This window comes from Halichoerus grypus, chromosome 11 (genome assembly GCF_964656455.1).
Source record: "Halichoerus grypus chromosome 11, mHalGry1.hap1.1, whole genome shotgun sequence".
NCBI lineage: Eukaryota > Metazoa > Chordata > Mammalia > Carnivora > Phocidae > Halichoerus > Halichoerus grypus.
The window spans coordinates 33,228,549-33,237,500 of NC_135722.1; the positions used below are offsets into that span (position 1 = coordinate 33,228,549).

Below are 8,952 nucleotides of genomic sequence, written 5' to 3' on the forward strand. Positions count from 1 at the left end.
TCCAAGAAGGTAAAATTTATAATTTGACATAAAATCAAAACAATTTGTTTGACATACAATAAAAAATTGTGACATGCAAAAAATCAGGAAAATGGAAGCCATAATGAGGAGAGAAATCAGTAGAATCAGAGACATAATAGATGGTAGAATTAATAGAAATAATGTCAAAACAGTTAATATAATTATAATCAATATGTTCGAGAAGGTAGAAGACAGCGAGAGTGTGATAAAGAGAGACAGGAAAACAGAATGTCTGAGTTTTAAAAAATATACATGGACTGTAATGATAATAGGTTAGATATAGAAAATAGAATACTTGTAATGCACCGGAAGAAAATTTTAAAAAGAGACATAAGTTTTTTATGACCATAAACAAAATATTCCTAAGCCTCCTAATACACACGAAATGGGAGTCTCCAAAATAGGAGAAAGGAAAGGAGGACAGAAGAAAACATTTTAAGAAATATTGGTTGAAAATTTTTCCAAACCCAATTAAAACTATAAATTCACAGATCATCGTTCAAGACAGCCTCAATTAGAATCTCAGCAGGTTTTGATTTAGAAATTTACCAGCTAATTATAAAATGTGTGGTGAAATGCAAAGGACCTACAATAAAAAATGAAACAACTTTTAAAAAGAAAAAAATGAAGGAATTACTGTTTTCAAAAGTTTTAATAAAGAAATAGTGATAGCATTTCTGAAATAAACCAGAAATAAGCCAGACAGAAAAAGACCAACACTGCATCATATCAATTATCTGTGCAATGGAGAAATAGGAAGAGATTGGTAAAAGGGCATACGTTTTCAGTTATAAGATAAACAAGTTCTGAGGCTCTAATGTATAGCATAGTGACCATAGTTAATTAGACTGTGTTGTGTACTTGAACTTTGTTAAGTGTTTTCACCAAAAAGAAAGAGAGAAAAAGAAAGAAAGAAAGAAAGAAAGAAAGAAAGAAAGAAAGAAAGAAAGAAAGAAAGAAAGAAAAAAAAGAAAGAAAGAAGAAAGGAAGGAAGGAAGGAAGGAAGAAAGGAAGAAAGGAAGGAAGAAATTGTAAGGTAATGGATGTGTTAATTTTGGTATCACTTAAATAAATATATTTGGAACTATATACTTGTTTTGAGCATTAAAAGTTTTTACTTACATGACAAAAATAAATTCTATCTGTACAGATTGTGTAGGATAAGAATTGTGAGTAATCCATAAAAACCTCAGCATTATCTGAAAAAGGAAAAATCCAGCCCAGATGAAAACAGGCTATTCTCTTTATAACCCGGCTAAAAGCAGATTCTGAACCCTATTGCAGACTTTCATGTAAGCTAGATAGAAGATAGATGATGTATAAAATATACACCACTTAACAATAACTTTTAAATCAGCTTGAATATTTCCAAGAAGGAGATCATATATGACCCTAAATTATTAAATTGAAATAAACTCCTAATTATAATGGGAAAATTGACTGGGACACGTCAGTATCCAAGCAATGGTTGAAACTATGAATGAAATGGCTCTTTGTAACCGAGCTGCTCAATGTGTGTGTTGGGAATGGTGAAAAGAAGGGTGGGTGGGATGGTGCGATGCCTGGTCCACAGTAGGCATTCAATAAACGATATCCATAGAAACCATATTTGTAGCTCATTTTATGAACTTCTTGGAAATTCAGGCTTACACATCCACATTTTATTCCCTTCCTATCACTCATAATTCTCCAGCTCTTAATTTCACACTTTAAATTTGTTTTCACCTATTTTACTGAATATATTCTTTGGAAGTCCAAAATTCTTTCTTATAGGAAATAACTATACAAAATACATACATATATACTAAAAGACAGAGTTAGAAGGGTAATAAATGAAAAATGCATCTTTGAATATTACAAAAGGGAAAATGCTCTAAAAAATCAGACTACCATACAGAAACCCAGTAAGAAAAGTAAGAAGAAAAACAGCCTTAATGGAAGAGGACAGGAGTAAAAAAAACAGTATCTTCCCCAAACTTATGACAAATGGTCTCAAACAAAATAAGTTTTTTCAGTAGCTGCATCAGCAGAGCTCATGTGAGCTCAAAGAAATACCACAGATCTACACAGATTCAAGCTGAGAATGGTCTCTGGGGCCACACAGTCCATTTTTTATGGTTTGAACATTGTGTTCTACTTGTTTCACAATATATTTGCCCATCTGTTTTTAAATGTCAAATAATATGAACAGGCTAACTAAAAACGGTCATCGTAGAACAACGAGCAATTCAGCACGGCTCATCTTCACCAGGGCTTGCTCTGGAAGGAATCCATATACGTTTTCAGCATAATAAGTTACCTTACTGCGCCCCCCACCAAAAATGAGTAAAAAGTGCTGCTCACATAAATGTTTAGTTGCCTTCATAGAAAAGAGCAAAATTTTTATCCAAGTTTTTTAAAATGTTTAGATATTCACTAAGAAAAATAGTTTACTTTTGGCAAATTAAATTTAGAGACAAACCATGTACATTTTTATTATTTCTAATGTGTTTTTTCAAATCTTAATAAAGACTTTTCTAAATCCTGCTGGAAGGTGAAGATTGGGCCCTAACTAAGTATCTTCTGATACGAAAAACATTCTAAAAATGAACATTGTCATTCTGCTAGAAGATGGTCCACACACCCTATTCTCTCTGAGGATCCTTCCTTGATCTGCTGTATTAGACACAATACTTTGTTCCTTTATTTTTTCCTAGCTTAATATGTATAATTTTTCTAGCTTAATATGTGTAATGAATGAACATGGATTCTGGAGTCAGCTCAGTTCTCAGGCTATTCACTTAGGGTGACCTAGCCTGGTAAACTACATACCACCAGTGAGATAAATTTTTATTTGTTAGAAATGTGTTTAACTACAAGTAGCAAAGTACTTAAATAAATAGCTACTTAAACACATATTGTTATATTTTTCTCACCAGAAATCCTCATAACTGTTGATTCAACTACTCTATAAAGCCAGAAGGAATACAACCTTTTTCATTGTTTCCTCTCCATCATCTGTAGTGGAGTTTTTCCTCATTTTTGTTCTTTCTGTAGTCACAAGATGATGCTGCAACTCCAAATTTCACATCAGTGTTCAAGGCACCAGCTTAGGCTCTGCCCGCTTATCAGGAAACAAAAATTTCAAGACTCCAGCTAAGTCCCACTAGCAGATATGCGGTTAGATATCATTGCCCCTAACTTCAAGAGAAGCTACAAAATTAGGGAGCGTGGTTGACGTTGGCATAGAGCACTCATTCACAGGGAGGTCACACTGAGGGGGAAGTGGGTATTGTGTAGGTTTGCAAAATTATAGAGCACAAGAGCACTTATTCTACAGGGTTATTATGACGCTTATGTAAGAATGTGAGTAATTATCTGTCACACACTGAGCTTTAAATGATAATTAGTGCCATGATAATTAGTGCCATGATAAAAGCTATAGTCATTTACCTGCCTAATCTATCATATTATATTCTTCTTGAGAGTAGGAGCTATATTTAATTCATATATGTATTTGGATACTTCTCACTATTAGAATAATGAAGATAAAGCAGTATTTTGGCAATTATAGTTTTACTCATAATTTTTTTCTTTTTTTTCCCCCTTTTCTGCTTTTAATTTATAAACTATCACTTTATATCAATCATTAACACTTTTTGTAAAATTTATAATTAATCTGCAACATTTGTGAGGCTTAGCACTGGGGTATTCCTGTCTCTGTTCAAACTCTTCAGATTATCAGTAATTTTGTCTGCTTTTTTTTTTTAAGATTTATTTATTTGAGAGAGAGAGAGAGAGAGAGAGAGAGTGTACAAGTGGGGGGAGGGGCAGAGGGAAAGAATCTCACTGAGTGTGGAGCCCAAGCTGGGAGGGGAGGGGAAGAGCTCAATCTCATGACCTTGAGATCACAACCTAAACTGAAATCAAGAGTTGGGCACTTGCTTAACTGACTGAGCCACCCAGGTGCCCCTGCTTTTTTGTTTGTTTGTTTTTTTCAGGCAAAAGATTTGGCCAAGTGTGTCTTATGATCTGGCAGAATTTATACTTGACATCTTTAAAGGAAAATTTGCTTAATTGGGTTCTCCAACTTTATATCAGCTTTATTTTTAAGAAGACAGAGGTTTTAGTTTCTTCCTGGCCTCATAGAGAATCCATTTGACTTATTCATTTCTTCAAATGTGTTCCTCCTATGCACTTTCTCTGATCACTCAGATAAAAAAAAAAATCGTGTGTGGCACAGAAGGTGAGGAGTTAATTACAAGAAAAAATAACATTTTTGTTGGATATGTACAAGGTTACTAAAAGCTACTTTAAAAATATTTCTAAGAATAAATCAAAGGAGAGAATATTATCAAACTCATAACTTTCCATCACGCAAAAGCAGAGAATAAAAGGGATTTGTGAAGAGAAAGAATTGTCAAAATAGGACAAGTTGTAATAGAGCACACCCCAAATCGTCAGAATCCTTCCAAGGATTCTGGGTGCATCAATTGCACTACACACTTCATCAATGCCTATTAGAGACCTTTATCTGAGAATTAATGAAAACGGTTAGAAGACTTCTAAAATCCCTCCCTTTTTGATCTGTGAAATTGATTAATGCCAACTATAAGAACATAGACAGTTTTAAATTGATTATATAGCAGAATAGGCACTCGATAAAGAATATGCAACGTATTAATAAAATTTAAATGTAAAAATGCCTAAGTAAAACAGAGAAAAACTCCTACCTCTAGAGGACTGTGTCACTTAATTTTTAGTCCTTGAATTATGCACACACAAACAAATATGTCAAAGGCTTAAACGCTGTTACTTGTAAACTTCTCTATCTATGGGAATTCTTCCAAATATATTTAGTGATACAACTATGTCTCCATCCAGAGATCACATTCTCCATATTTGCTTTTCTCTAAGCTTAGGTAATCACCAGTAATCATTGTAAATCTAGGTAAGACTCTGATACACACAAAAGGTAATTAAAAATGCTAATTAGTAAACTGACGGCAAACATTATAAAGATAGAAACTCAATACAAAGGGGCTCAAATCTCCATGTTTAGAAAAGTGATCTTCAGGTTTATCAATTCAGAATAAGCATTAAGAGAAGTACACGAAATTTAAGATAATTACTGAGCTAAAGCTTCTCACCCTTGGTTGGGACTATACAGATAATTTCCATTGAACCCAAACCCCATCTACAATGTTCACTAAACACTTAAAACTTGTGTCAAGTCTCTGAAAAATGAACACGTAGCTTCTGCCCAAACACTATGCTTGAAAGATTTAATGATGGTCAAAATCAGCATTATTAAAAAGTTTAAATCTGTACATCTTTGGCAAGACTTGATTATTAGAGTCCAGATTCCAAAGATTAGAGAAGCCAAAATCCAATAAGCAATCCCATGACCTAATTCTGAGTTTGTAACACATTCCATTCCACCTCTCTAGATTTCTCTTTCTCATCAGATAATTGAATTGTTTAATCAAATTGCTCTTAAAATTCTTTAGTTCTATGATGTTTTACCTATGAAAAATGAAAAAAACTATAAGCTGAGATAGTCTTGAAGACTATGAGTCTTACTGACCTATAAAGAAGTCTACATTTTAAAAGTACTTTTTAATAAAAGTGTTAACACTGGCATTCATAGACCTTTAAATCATCTCTGGAAACAAACTTCAAACACAATTTACAAAGAGTTTTATTTGACTCTACAAGTAAACTCTTTCCATATTTGCTCATTTTAATCATAATTCATCATGAATTATCCCCAATGATCTGTGTAAGAGTCCCAGTACACACTGAGGTAATTAATAAACACAAATTAGTAAACTAGTGTTACTTATCAAGAAGTCAGGAGTCTATTACTGAAAAAAAGTTTCCAAATTCCCCATGGACCTTAATATCCAGACTCAGTAGATTTTACAGATTCACTGAATTACAGAATCTCATAAGTGCAAGGAAACTTAGTTACTATTTAATCCACTCACGATGAAATGCTGAAACACGGTTTCTATCCTCCCTGAGCAAGACTTCACCCAGTCTTTACATAAGCACCCAACATCTATACTACAGACGTTAGGTGCTTACTGGTGAAATGGGCTGTATGGCAAAGTGCATATTAAGGGTCTATTGAGGGTAACGGGCCAAGGAGCAGTAGAACGAGAAAATGTTTTAATTACATTTCACTCAGAGGTGTAGATTTTGAACCCATGCCACAACTAATTTATCTCTCTCTATTCAAGAAAATAACCTACAAATTCCTAATACTATTAAAAGAATGGCCTTCAATTGTCAAAATTCATTTGAATGTATATAATATATGAAATATTTTAGATAATTCATTGTGTGGTATGAGAGAGCAATAGATCATTTTAGTTACTGGCAGTAGTTTTATATCCATTGAAAAATAAATTTGAAATTAAAATGAATCCTATCAGTAGTGGAAAAGGTACTGTATAAACTTATGATTTTTTTTAAGAAACTATTTTACAAGTATTAAAGAAAAACCATTTAGTGTTACTTCCTGAGTCACGAAAGGATTTAGTATTCCCTAGACACACTTATACAGACGGAAACCCCTATATATTTTGAGAATTACACAGAATCACATAGTTAAATGGGAACTCAAAATATCATACACCAAAATGCTAATTAAAGCAGTTATTATAGAGCCTAAAAATATATAGTATTCGTGGACTTCTCTTTAGTTTAAGAGTTCTAGCAGATTTTTTTTTCCAGTGACAGACTCCTGGGTTTTTATTAGAGACATAGTGATTAGAAAGAATGAAAACAGAGAGTGTTATATACAGTGAATGGATCGAACATAAGTGATTTGAGTCCTAGTAAGAGAGGGGAGTGATCGTGGGGATAGGAAATATAACAAGACATATATGCTGAAAACTTCCTGAATTTGATATAAAATGAGAATCCACAGAATAAAGATTATAAATAAAAATATAAATAAAATTATAATGCAAATTACAAGAAAAATAAATCCAATATGTAATGCATTAAAACACATCATAATGGGGCACCTGGGTGGCTCAGTCATTAAGCGTCTGCCTTCAGCTCAGGTCATGATCCCACCGTCCTGGGATCGAGCCCCACATCAGGCTCCCTGCTCGGCGGGAAGCCTGCTTCTCCCTCTCCCACTCCCCCTGCTTGTGTTCCCTCTCTCGCTGTGTCTCTCTCTGTCAAATAAATAAATAAAATCTTTAAAAAAATAAAATAAAATAAAATAAAACAACACACATCATAGTGATACTTCAGTAAATAGAATGGCAAAGAAAACTATTTTTAAAAGCAATCAGAAAATAAATGGAAACTACTTTCGAAGGAGCAATGGGGAGAATTTTAGATGACTTTATAACATAATCAATGGCATCTGATAGATAATGCAATAGTATCTTTTTAATGCTGAAAGAAAATATCTACCAACCTAGAATTTCATACTTAGTGCAAATGTCATTCAAGAGCAAAATGCATGCTTAGAACATAAAACAAAACAAAACAGAGATTTTTCTATTAGCAAACTTGTACCAAGTTAGATACTAAAGAATATCCCTCCAGCGAAGGAACATGATGTCGGATGTAAGTTCAGAGATACAGAAAACAACAGCAACAAACAATGATGAGAGCCTAAATGTTTGGGTAAATCTAAATAACTGTTGACTATATGCAATGTTACTAGTAATATCTAGTAGTGTTTAAACAGTATGGATATGGGCCAGAGTCCATGTTGGCGCCAGCTTGGAGGGGTGCAGTGCTGGGTCACCACAGAGGAGCTGCAGCAGCTCCAGGTGCAGGAAGCTGTGTACTCCATGGTGAAGAATGTGGACGGAGGGAACATCTGGAAGATGCAAGGCTTCATGTTCTGGTGCAGAGCCAGCTATTGTGAGAACAGCCAGATGTCCATGAAGCCGGTGCACCGAATGTTGAATGTTGCTTTGAACATTGAATGTTGCATTAAACGTTGAACGTGCGCCTTTGGCTTAAGCCCAGGCCCTGGGGACCAGTGAGTTGGAGAAGTCCAGGACCTCCTGGCCCGGTGTACCATGTACTGCAATGACACAGCCAAAGATTCAGTAGATGCAGGAAGTAAAGAGCTTCAGGTAACGAGGCAGCTGGAGAGTTGTGTGAGCAAGTGTGTGGATGACCACATGCACCTCAGCCCAACCATGACCAAGATGAAGGAGTCTCTTTCCTCCATGGGGAAATAGAAGTTTTTGCAATTGGCCTTCAGAGCTGATGGCAGGAATCTATTTAAAAACAGAATTGGGAGTTTTGGTCTTTTAAGTGAAGAGTATGAAGAAATTAAGGATGGAAGGAAGTTTGAGGCATGTGTCACTTGCCTCTGGACACCTGGTTCCTTTATGTTTCAACCCTACAAAGTGAAATGAAAAAAAAAAAACTGGTGCTAAAATTTGGGTCAGAGACAGTGCAGGAAAGTTTTTAATAGTCTAAACTTCATGTGCTTGTCCTGGCATGAGGGATGTCCCTTGTACCAAGCCAGAGCCCTCCAAGGTACCAGATTCCTCAGAGTACACACGTACCAGCAGGCTAGCAGTTTCGTCTAACCTGCCTGTGGTCTGGTGGAGTGTGAGCAGAGATGTTTCTATTCATTGCCAAACTCCTGTTGACCAGAAAGATCACCAAATCATTTTCCATAAGCTGTAAAACAAAATCCGCACAGTCACTAATTTAGAAAGGAAAAAAAAAAAGGTTTCTTGGCCTTTGTTTTGCTTGGTTTTGTTTTATATACAAGGGCTTGCAGTTGGTGTAAGATGTGGAATTGGGAGAGGTAGTTTAGGGAAGAACTTTGAACAGTTCATATCTGTTTCTGGCCATCAAGATTTGGATATGCATTTCTTAAAGTACACATTGCATCTTTCAGCTAGGAGACCCTGCAACAACATGAGAGGCGATGTTATGCTGGGTATGGGAAGCTGA

At 35.0% G+C, this 8,952-nt stretch overlaps 1 pseudogene; it reads left to right on the forward strand.

The window, feature by feature from the left end:
- Nucleotides 1-7,871: 7,871 nt before the first annotated feature.
- LOC144379515 (protein FAM136A-like) lies at nt 7,872-8,222 on the forward strand (annotated as a pseudogene).
- Nucleotides 8,223-8,952: the final 730 nt, after the last annotated feature.